Consider the following 12,448-nt stretch of genomic DNA (forward strand, 5'->3'; position numbering starts at 1 on the left):
CTGAGTTTTAGGAATAAGCTGAACTAGAAGCCACAATTGCAGTTTTTGTTGCAGAGAGAAAATTGAATTTTAAAAGATGTTAAATATGTTAAAATTAATTTTTACTTGAAAGTTATTTACTTTCCTGCCTGTTATTGTCTACTTAAGAAAAACTGGTTGAATTTGGTGTAAATCATTTGAGTTCTTTTTATAAGAAGATATTATTTTTTTTATTTTGTTTATAAGAAGATATTAAAACTGAAAAATTTTAACTTAAATTTCTCAGTGCCTTGTTAGTATGTTGTTCAAACAGCCACAGTAATCCAACAATAATTCTTAATGAATCATAATAGCAATAATCTGCTTAACCCTGTAACCTTAAGTCATTTCACTTTTTATGAGTTTCAGTTCTTCATTTTAAAATAAAGGATGATAATATAACTCAAGAGATTTTCCACATTTTTTTAAACAGCTGTAGAACCTTTTAAAATTTTTTAAAAATCCTACATGTAATCCAAAGTAAGCCTCTTGATTAGGGTGAAAGAGAAGAGTGAAAAAGTGGGCTTAAAACTCTGTATTAAAAAAACTTAAGATCAAGGCATCTGGTCCCATCACTTCATGGCAAATAGAAGGGGAAAAGGTGAAAGCAGTGACAGATTTCCTCTTCTTGGGCTCTAAAATCACTGCGGGTGGTCACTGAAGCCATGAAATTGAGACAGTTACTTCTTGGCAGGAAAGCTATGACAAACCTAGACAGTTTTAAAAAGCAGAGACATCACTTTGCCAACAAAGGTCCATATAAGTCAAGACTAGGGTCTTTCCAGTAGTTGTGTACAGATGTGAGCTGGAAAGTAAAGAAGGCAGAGTGCTGAAAAATTGATGCCTTCGATCTGTGGTACTGGAGAAGACTCTTGAGAGTCCCTTGGAAAGCAAGGAGACCAAACCAGTCAATCTTAAAGGAAATCAACCCTGAATATTCTTTGGAAGGACTGATGCTGAAGCTCCGATACTTTGGCCACCTGATGTGGACAGCTGACTCATTGGAAAAGACCCTGATGCTGAGAAAGATTGAAGGCAGAAGGAGAAGAGGGCGGCAGAGGATGAGATAAGTTGGATGGCTCACTGATCCAATGGACATGTACTTGGGCAAACTCTGGGAGATGGTGAGGGGCAGGAAAGCCTGGCGTGCTACAGTCCATGGGAATCACAAAGAGTCGGTCATGACCTGGCAACTAAACAACAACAGTCCCAGATGTAGAACATATAAAGGCAGAGCTGCTCTATTGAAGCAAATGCTCTAGGCATGAAGCTCCATCCTCAGCTAATCTCGGCCTCTGATACACCTCTTTGGATTCGGTGAGGCTTCCACTGCCACCTCTGAGCTCAAGGTTCACCCTCAGTCAGCAGATGACCTTCAGGCTAACTTCTATAACTAGAGATCAGGCTTGCTTCCAGAAGGCCAGATGCAGGCTGTTGGACTCAAGATGCTAGTTCTCGTATTAGGAGTTTAGGAATTTGATCCACTGTCAAGTTTGACACTGTTTCATTAGTGGTGTTATGAATGTCAGGATGGGTAGAGGAAGTACACACAAAATATTACACGTGAATTTTTTAAAATCCTTTTCACTCTTTAAAACATTTTTTAAAACCACATCTTAAGGACCTCCCTGGGTCTAGTAGTTAAGAATCTGCCTGTCTGTGCAGGGGACATGGGTTCTATCCCTGGACCAAAAAGATCCCACATGCCATGGGGCAACTAAGGTCATGTGCCACAACTACTGAAGCCCATACATCCTGGAGCCTGTGCTCTGCATCAGGAAGCCCCAGCACTGCAACTAGAGAGTAGCCCCCACTCCCACAACTGGAGAAAAAAGCCTGAGTACCTTACCAACAACTCAGCGCAGCCAAAAAAACCCACACATTTTAAGTAGAGGGAAAGTTACTCAGTGGTAAGAGAATATGGATACAGACTCTGGTGTGACGATCTCTGACAAAAGAACATCCTGCTGATGCCACAGTGCAGGTGCTTTTAAAACCCCACATACTAGCTCCCTCTCCCCCGCCCTCACTCAACTGGTGAAAGAAGGGAGAGAAGTCGTCAAAGAAATAAAGCCCCAAAGAAAAGGAAGGTGGAGTAGGATGAAGAACCCATTAGCACAGATATCTCTGAGCTCTACTTTTGGTAGTCACAGGGATCTGTTGTTATGTTTGAAAGGTGTATTTTGTTTTCTGGAAGGGGTTATATCTTTCTCATATTTCCCTTCACTCCATCCTCATGGTGCCCTTCCAGCTGAATGACTTCTGTGTTGGCTATGAAGAGGCAGTATCAGTGCTGTCTTTGTTCTTCAGCCTTGTCTTACTCTGATCTGCTTGGAGAGAATGAGTAGGATGAACACTGGGATACTAGGAGACTAGGGTATAGACTATAGACTGGGATAGCCCTTTATTTGGTAATTGATACACCTACTTTTTCTTGAATCTATTTAGAAAGTCTACTAACAACAACCAAAAGAACTTACACTAAAGATTTAAAAGCATGACACATCCAGCGTTAGAGCAAGTATGATAAAATGAACATTTTAATCCACTATTAATAAAGTGGAGATAAATTGATAAATTTGAAGAGTCATTTGATGTATCAAAAACCTATCAAAAACCTTAAGAACATACATATCATTTTACTGGAAATTCAACATCCAGGAATTTATAGTAAGAAAGTGATAAGGTAGATGCCCAAAGGTTTATAGTAGTGAAAGATTAGAAATAACCCTAAATAAACCTAATCAGAAAAGGGTTGGTAAAATAAACTCACTCATTTATTCAGCAATTAAGTATGGAGTAGTTACTCTGTGTCAGGCATTTTTCTAGGTTCTTGGAATATAGCCCCAAGACAGAAGTTCTTTCATTCTATTGGGAATGACAGAAAATAAACTAATAAGGAAGTACTATGCATTTATAAATTCTGTGATGAGAATTACATTGGATACTGTGGTAAGAACTAATTGGGGAATAACTAGGTGAGGTGGTCAGGAAGGGCCCCCTCTGAGGAAGTGATATTAGGCTGAGACCTAGATGACAGGACAGTGCAACCATGTATTTGATATCTCAGGCAAAAGGAACAACCGTCCACAGAGAAGGAACTGTGAATTCAGACTGTGAAGGTGTGGAGGTACGTAGATGCCTGATTTGGAACCCCTGCTCTCTACTTAGTAGCCATGGGACTTCAAGCAAGCTGTTAACTCCTCTGTGCCTCAGTTTGTGGTGTTTGTAAAATAGATATTATACTAGAACCTACCTCATAAAGTTGTTATGAGAACTAAATGAGTTAATACATGTGTAGTGCTTAGAATAGTACCTAGCACATAGTAAGCACTTTATTAGTATATTTTTTAAAAATTAAGTATGGAAAAAAAAATGAATTATGGGACTTCCCTGGTGGTTCAGTGACTCCATGCTTCCACTGCAGGGGACATGGGTTTGATCCCTGATCAGAGATCCAACATGATGCACGGCATGGCCAAAAAAATATATTAAAAAATAAATTAATTGTGGAATTAATTGGAATACCAGTGTAGCCAAAATGGAATACCATATAGCCATTAGATAAGATATATGAATTGAGCTGTTGATCTGTGTTGACACATGAGGATGTACCAGGATATATCAAGTAAAAAAAAGAGGAAGCAGTATTTCAAATTTCTTAAATCCTGTCTTACTTTTCTAAGAATACCTCAAAGCACTGAACTCTATGAGAGATTAAGGTAAAAATAGATCAGTAGCTTTCACTATCTATGATACCACATAAGATGAAAGTTACTGATATATTTCTGATGTACTGTCTGAGTTGAAAACCATCAGCTTCAACTATATGTAAGAACAACTGAAGGTTTGGGAAATAGGTCCTTGTTTGTTTAAATTATGTTTTACTAATAATACACGGTCATGAAATTGTCCCATGGGAATAGTCTTGGATATGTCCCAAGGTTTTGTTGTAAAGCATTGTGTAAGAGAACCTAAATAAATAATAAAAGAATATTACATGAATAATTATGGAATATTGTCACACAGGAATACTATACTATGCAACCATTGAAAAATGATAGGAAGATTTCTTAATGAATGGATATTGTTTATAACATTTGGTCAGATAAAGCAGATTATAAAACAAGGTAGCTAGCTACATGGATTCCATTCATTTTTCTCTTTATATCTTTAAGTAGACATATAGAGAGATGCTTTTAGAAAAATAAAAATGCCTGGAAGGAGATAGACTAAAATATTAACAGTGGTTACACATTTATAATTTTTAAATGAATATTAGAGGAATTAAAACTTATACATAGAAATAAATAATTTAAAATGGTATTGTTCACTTAATACCTTTTAAAGTTTGACCTGAATTTAGCAGTACCACTTAACTAACATTAATAGAAACTCCTAAAGGGTTTCTCAAAAACAAAATCAAAAATACTATGCTGTATCAAATAAGAAAGCAAATAATGATGTTATATTCTGAATTTGAATGTAATGAAAAATAAACTGGCCAATTTCCTAATCCACTTGCTGATTCAAGCTAAAAAATCTTTTCATTTAAAAAAACCACCTATTGAATAATGTCTCACCAGTGAATAGAGATTATTTTTGCAATAAGGCAATTTCAGTGGATGTGGTTATCATGGGATAATCACACCCCTGGGGTACAGCCTTGTGCCTGTAATCTCCCAGGAGTGTAATTATTTCATGATAACTGCACCCCCTGGTGTTACATTATTTCTATTATGAAATTCTTAGTTTAGTATATAAAGTAACTTACTTTGATCACTGGAAACTGCAAGGTGCTGTTAGAATATTCCAGCTGTGAGGTTTACAGAGACCAGCTATAAGATTTACTTCTCCTTTACAAAGTTAAATTAAGCAATCAAAATACTTCTCTTGGCTAAGCTGGTTTAGAATATCTTTTCTACTGATAAGATCATCTTAACTTTGTAAGTTTTTGTACACTCTGGATACATCAAAATTATATATAAAACTTGTAAGCTTCAGTGGTAACCGAATATTTGTAAAATATTTTTATAGTACAATGTAACTAAATGCCTGGCTCACTGGCCTTTTGTTTATGCTCTGTAGGCCTTACTCCTGTCATTGCCTCTTACCTTCTGTTACTTACTCATATTTTTAATGTAAATTGAAACTAGCATTTTTTTAAATACATAGTGGTGCTTTTCAACAAAGCAAGTAGGGTTTTTTTCTGTTTTCTTTTTTTGGCTTTAATAGAGTGAATGGTCGGTCACATATATCTGTATGTCTCTTAATCTTTTTGTTTGTTTTGTTTCAGTCTTATTTGTGTTTTTTCTTAATAGACTTTATTTTTTAGAGCAGTTTTGGGGCGTAGCAAAATTGAGAGAAAAGCACAGAGACTTCCCATATACCACCTGCCCCCACAAATACGTAACCTCTCCCGTTATCAGCATCCCCCATCAGAGTGGTACATTTGTTGTAGTTGATGAACCTACATTGACACATCGTCATTATCCAAAGGCCATAGTTTACCATAGGTCTCACTCTTAGTATTGTGCCTTCCATAGGTTTGGACAAATGTATGATGCCATGTATCTACCCAGTATAGTCTCATACAAAGTAGTTTCACTGCTCTAAAAAATCATCTGTGCTCTGAGCAGTCGTCCCTCCCTCCCTTCTAATCCCTGACAACCACTGATCTTTTTACTCTCTCCATAATTTCACCTTTTTCTGAAGGTCATGTTGTTGGAAGCATACTGTACGTAGCCTTTTAAGATTGGCTTCTTTCACTTGTGAATGTTAAGGCGCTTCAATTGTGTCTGACTCTTTGCGACACTGAACTGTAGTCCCCCAGGCTTCGCTATCCATGGGATTCTCCCTCCAGGCAAGAATACTGGCGTGGGTTGCCATTTCCTTCTCCAGGGGATCTTCCCAACCCAGAGATCAAACCCATGTCTCTTATGTCTCCTGCGTTGGCAGGTGGATTCTTTACAACTAGCATCACCGGGGAAGCCCTTCTTTAACTTAGTAATATGCATTTAAGGTTCCTCCATGTCTTTTCATGGCGTATTAGCTCATTTCTTTATAGTGCTGAATAATAGCCCATTGTCTGGATGTACCACAGTTTATTGATCCATTCACCTGCTGAAGCACATCTTGGTTGCCATGTTTTGACAGTTACAAATAAAGCTGCTATATTAACATCTACATGCAGGTTTTTATGTGGTTATAAGTTTTCAACTTGTTTAAGTAAATATGAAGGAACATAATTGCTGGATCATGTGGTAAGAATATATTTAGTTTTATAAGAAGCTCCCAAACTGTCTTCCAAAGTAGGGCACCATTTTGCATTCCCACCAACAATGAATGAGAGCTCCAGTTGCACCACATCCTCGTCAGCATTTGGCACTGTCAGTGTTAGGAATTTTGGTCATTCTAGTTGGTGTAGAGTGGTATCTTGTTGTTTTATTTTGCACTTCCCTGATGACATATTATTCAGCACATCTTTTTATATGCTTATTTGCCATCTGTATATCTTCTTGATGAGGTGTCTGTTAAGGCCTTTGGCCCATTGTTTAAAACTGGGTTATTTTCTTATTGTTGAGTTTTAAGAATTCTTCATGTAACTGGGGTATCAATCCTTTATCAGATGTGTCTTCTGCAGATAATTTCTCCAGGTTTGTGGCTTGTCTTTTCATTTCTTTGAAAAATGTTTTTTTCACAGCTTTATTGAGTTACAGTTTATATACCATACAGTTCACCCATTTGAAGTATACAGTTCAATGGCTTTGAATTTGTATATTCACAGAGTTGTCCATCCATTAGGATGGTCAATTTTAAAACATTTTCATTTCTTCAAAATGAAACCCCACATTCCTTGGTTCTTATCCCCAGTCTTCCCCAGTCCTAGGCGAGCATTTGTCTACTTTCTGCTTTTTTTTTTCTTAATTGCCTATTCTGGAAATTTCATATAGACAGAATCACACAATATGTAGGAAAGAAAAATTTCACACTTCTACACAAAATTGCCTTGCTTCTGCCTACCCTAATCACATAGCTCCCAATGTCCTCTCTCCACAGTCTTCCAATGTCATCTTCCTTACAAGTTGATGTACACCAGTACGCACAGAGCCAGGGAAGCTCATCCATGCCATATAGAGTTTTCATTAGGGATTAATTACATAGGCATGGTTCGCTGAATCATTGGCCATGTGGTTGAACTCAGTCTCTTGTCCCTCTCCCTTCTCCTGGAGGTCAGGCTGACATGTGGCTCAAAGCTCCAACCCTCTAATCCCATGGTTGGCCTTTCTCCTGTGGCTGGCCCCATCCTGACTCATCTCCTTGGCATAAGCGTTTTAGGGGCTCACCATGACACTCTTACCACTCAGGAAATCTCCAATATTTAGAGGCTCCCTTCTACAAATTTGGGACAGAGATTCCTAAGTTCTTTATTATACAGCAGTTGTATTTTCATTTAGTTCAAAATACTAAGTTTCTCTTGAGATTTCTTCTATCTGTGTGTTATTTATAAGTGTGTTTATTTAATCTCCAAATATTTTGTGATTTTCTGGTGATCATTCTATTACTGGTTTCTAGTTTAATTCCATTTTGGTCTCAGAGCACTCTTTGTATGATTTCCGTTCTTTTATAAATGTTAAGGTTATGGCTCAGAATGTAGTCTTGTTCATTAAAAAAAAAAAAGAATGTAGTCTTGGTGACTCTTCCATATGAGCTTGAGAAGAATGTATATTCTGCTTTGATTGGTTGAAATACTCAATAAATAACAACTAGATCCAGTTGATGGGAACTGTGCTGTTCAACTATGTCCCACTGATTTTTTGCCTGGTAGATCTGTCAGTTTCTGATAGAGGAGTCCTGAAGTTCGCTCCAACTGTAACAGGATTTGTCTATTTCTAAAAACATTTATATTAGTTTTGGCCTCACATATTTTAATACTGTCTTACTAGGTGCATACACATTTGGAATTGTTATGTCTTAGAGAATGTGCCCTATTTTCATTATGTAATTGTCTCTGTTTATCTTTCATAAAGGATTGGTCTGAAAGCATATTCCTTGGTCTGAAATATGCTTTATCTGAAAATAATGTGATACTCCAGCTTTATTTTATTAGTGTTAGCATGGTATATCTTTCTCTGTATCCTTACTTTTAATCTGTCTTTTTTTTCCCTCAGTGTCTTTAAACTGGGTTTCTTTTTTTTTTAAAGACTGAAAATTTTTATTGAAAAGTCACATAATCAAGGCAGTCAAAACTAAAAGTTAAAAAGCATAAACATTACAGAAACAAAAATGAAAACAATCTCTATAGTTTTTGTATAGTCCAGAAAAACATCTATTTCTGCTTTATTGACTATGCCAAAGCCTTCGACTGTGTGGATCACAATAAACTGTAGAAAATTCTGAAGGAGATGGGAATACCAGACCACTTGACCTGCCTCTTGAGAAACCTGTATGCAGGTCAGGAAGCAACAGTTAGAACTGGACATGGAACAACAGACTGGTTCCAAATAGGAAAAGGAGTACGTCAAGGCTGTATATTGTCACACTGCTTAGTTAACTTATATGCAGAGTACATCATGAGAAACGCTGGGCTGGAAGAAGCACAAGCTGGAATCAAGATTGCTGGGAGAAATATCAATAACCTCAGATATGCAGATGACATGACCCTTATGGCAGAAAGTGAAGAGGAACTAAAAAGCCTCTTGATGAAAGTGAAAGAGGAGAGTGAAAAAGTTGGCTTAAAGCTTAACATTCAGAAAACTAAGATCATGGCATCTGGTCCCATCACTTCATGGGAAATAGATGGGGAGACAGTGGAAACAGTGTCAGACTTTATTTTTTGGGGCTCCAAAATCACTGCAGATGGTGACTGCAGCCATGAAATTAAAAGACGCTTACTCCTTGGAAGGAAAGTTATGACCAACCTAGATAGCATATTAAAAAGCAGAGACATTACTTTGCCAACAAAGGTCCGTCTGGTCAAGGCTATGGTTTTTCCAGTGGTCATGTATGGATGTGAGAGTTGGACCGTGAAGAAAGCTGAGCACCGAAACATTGATGCTTTTTAACTGTGGTGTTGGAGGAGACTCTTGAGAGTCCCTTGGACTGCAAGGAGATCCAGCCAGTCCATCCTGAAGGAGATAAGTCCTGGGTGGTCATTGGAAGGACTGATGCTGAAGCTGAAACTCCAGTACTTTGGCCACCTCATGCGAAGAGTTGACTCATTGGAAAAGACCCTGATGCTGGAAGGGATTGGGGGCAGGAGGAGAAGGGGACGACAGAGGATGAGATGGCTGGATGGCATCACCGACTCGATGGGCATGAGTTTGAGTAAACTCTGAGAGTTTGTGATGGACGGGAGGCCTGGCGTGCTGCAATTCATGGGGTCACAAAGAGTTGGACATGACTGAGCGACTGAACTGAAGAGTTTTAATTCTGATTTAATGTAAATAATTGTCTAGCAATTAATAAATCAATTTTAATAAAACTGAAAGATCAAAAGATACCTTTGGCAAGTACTAAATCATACTGCTGATGTAATGCTTTATTTATTTTATTTTATTTATTATTTATTTATTTTAATCTTAAATGGAACAATAAGCAATTAAGGATAAATTCCAATTTTAAAAGATGCTTTAAATTCTGTAAAATGTTCCACTTATGCACTGAATTTGGTCAAGTGGTCTCACAGAAGGTCTGACGGATGATGGAGTCAAGAGCCATGACTCCCTCACTGGAAGGGGCTGAGTGCCTGGAGGGGGAACCAACGGCACGCATGGATAAGTCTGCAGATGAAGGAAGGCAAGGAAGGGTGGAGGAGTTCTTTCTCACAGCTTGCTTGTGATGTAGGAGGTGAGGTTATTGACAAAGAGGGATGGAAAGAGGTGGGGCTTAGGGATTTAAGAATAATACAGTCTGATGGAGGGTTGAGAGCCGACTAGGGAAACACAGCACAGTAAACTGAGGCAGGACTAGACACCACTTTTTAAGACACCCTAAACTGGGTTTCTTGTAGGCAACATATAGTTGGATGTTGTTTTAATCTATTATGGATACAATTGGATTAAGATCTACCATATTTATAATTGTCTTCTATTTGTCTCCCTTGTTCTTTTTGTCTTCCATTCTTTCCTTTCTCTGGTTTTAATCAAGTATTTTATATGATTCCATTTTCTGTCCTCTCATAGCATATCATTTATGCTTAATTTTTTTTTAATTTTAGTTGCTGTCCTAGAATTTCCAGTATACATTTAGAACTAACCTAAGTCCACTTGCAGGTAACTCTGTACCACTTCACACGTAGTACCAGTGCTTATAACAGTCTTACGCCAGTCTTATAACAGAGTAAACCAATTGGGTGCAATTCCTTCCTCCTATCTCTTGCAACATTGCTGCATATGTTTCATTTATCCGTAGTTATTAATATAATGCATCCAATTTACTGCAGTTATCATTTTGAATAAGGTGTTATCTGTTAGATCATTTAAGAATAAGAACAATAAAATATTTATGTTACTTGTATTTCTTCTTTTGAAGGATAATTTACTGGATACTGGGTAATTTCTATACTTGTGGGTTTTTCCTTTCAACCTTAAAATATTTTAGTCTACTCCTTACTTGCATGGTTTCTCAAGAGAAGTCTCATAGGATTCTTATCCTTCTCCCTCTCTTAAGTTTTTTTTCCCCCTCTGACATCTTTCATCTTACTCTGCATCTTTGATTTTCTGCAGTTTGAATATCATATCCCTGGTATGGATTGTTTTGTATTTATACTGCTTGGTGTTCTCTGAACTTCCTGGATTTGTGTTTTGGTGTCTGTCATTAGTGTTGAAAAATCTTGGCCATTATTATTTCAGATTTTTTTCCCCATTCTTTTCCCTTATCTCTTTCTGGTATTCCTATTGTACGTATGTTACACCTTTTGTAATTGTCCTACAGTTTTTGGATACTCTGACTCCCTCAAGCCCGCTTTTTTTTTTTTAATTTTCTTTCAGTTTGAGAAGCTTCTGTTGACCTATCTTAAAAGCTTATTGATTCTTTCCTCAGGTATGCCTCGTCTGCTGATGAGCTCATCAAAGGCATTCTTTATTTCTGTTAGTGTCTTTTTTTCCCTATCATTTCTATTAGATTCTTTCTCAGAGTTTCCATCTCTCTGCTCACATTACCCATCTGTTTTGCATGTTGTCCACTTTTTCTGTTAGAGCCCTTAGCATATGAATCTTGTTATTTTAGATTCCCAATCTGATAATTCCAGAATCTTCATTATAGCTGAGTTTGATTCTGATGCTTGCTTTGTCTCTCCAGACTATGGTTTTTGCCTCCTAGCAAACTTAAAATTTTTGGTTGAAAGCCAGACATACTGTATCAGGTAGACAGAACCAAGGTAAAGAGGCCTTTAGAGTGAGGTTTTCTGTTTATCTGGCTAGGAGTTAGATTCTGTTTACTCTTTGTTGTTGCTGTAAATTTTAAAGGGTAAATTCCCTCTGGTGTCCTTATTTTTGTCTCCTCTGTTATCTTTGGGTTTTCCTACAGATTCTGTTAATAGAGGCTGAGCCTGGCTTCAGTTGTAATCCGTTAATTTACAGGAACCCTACTGATGCAGTGGTAAGATATGAGGGAAAGAAGGGGAAACATTCCATCAATATAATTCTATGACTAAGTTTCACTCTTTTAGTGAGCCTCTGCCCCTGGGCTGTAACCTTCACAAATGTTTCTCAGCTTTTTTCCCTTCACCTCATACAGCTTCTCTCTTCCCTCACATAGGTTATTGTGGTTGTTGCTTGGTCAGTAAGTCGTGTTCAGCTCTTTGCGACCCCATGGATGGTAGCCCGCTAGGCTCCTCTGTCCATGGGTTTTCCAGGCAAGAATACTAGAATGGGTTGCCATTTCTTTCTCCAGGGAATCTTCCTAACCCAAGACTCTAACCCACGTCTCATGCATTGGTAGGCAGATTCTTTACCACTGAGCCATAGCTTCCTTTGAGGTTAAGCACTTGTTCAAGGCAACAAAATGCTCTGGGCATATTTCAATATAGTTACTTCTCCCTTCCCACTATTGGAAGGGAAGTACAAGGGGATTGTTCTTTGGTGTTGACAGTGAGAACTTGATGGGGTTTGTGGAAGTAAAGCTCACAAAAGTGTTGGGGCCCCTTTAAGGTTGGGCCCCAGGAATTTTCATCTCTTAAGCTAGTCCTTGCCCAGTCTCCGGTAGTTGGTTATTATCTAGGTATTTCTACCAGTTGCTGGCTGTTGGTGTCTGATCCAGATAAATTGAGTCTCTGTATTGCTTTTAAGTCTGAGTTGCCATATATTTAAAGTTACTTTGCCATTTTTTTAAACTTAGCTGTAATTTAAGAGTATTTGGAACTGACTATATGACACCATGGTAAATTTCACATTTCTAATAAAAGTAAATTTTAAATTCAAAATGGTGT

The 12,448-nt window shown here is 37.7% G+C and overlaps 1 protein-coding gene across 2 annotated transcripts in view; it reads left to right on the top strand.

The window, feature by feature from the left end:
- CIR1 (corepressor interacting with RBPJ, CIR1) overlaps positions 1-12,448 on the top strand; it is a 37,022-nt gene that overhangs the window by 13,054 nt on the left and 11,520 nt on the right. The window lies entirely within an intron of this gene.

This window comes from Cervus elaphus, chromosome 33 (genome assembly GCF_910594005.1).
Source record: "Cervus elaphus chromosome 33, mCerEla1.1, whole genome shotgun sequence".
NCBI lineage: Eukaryota > Metazoa > Chordata > Mammalia > Artiodactyla > Cervidae > Cervus > Cervus elaphus.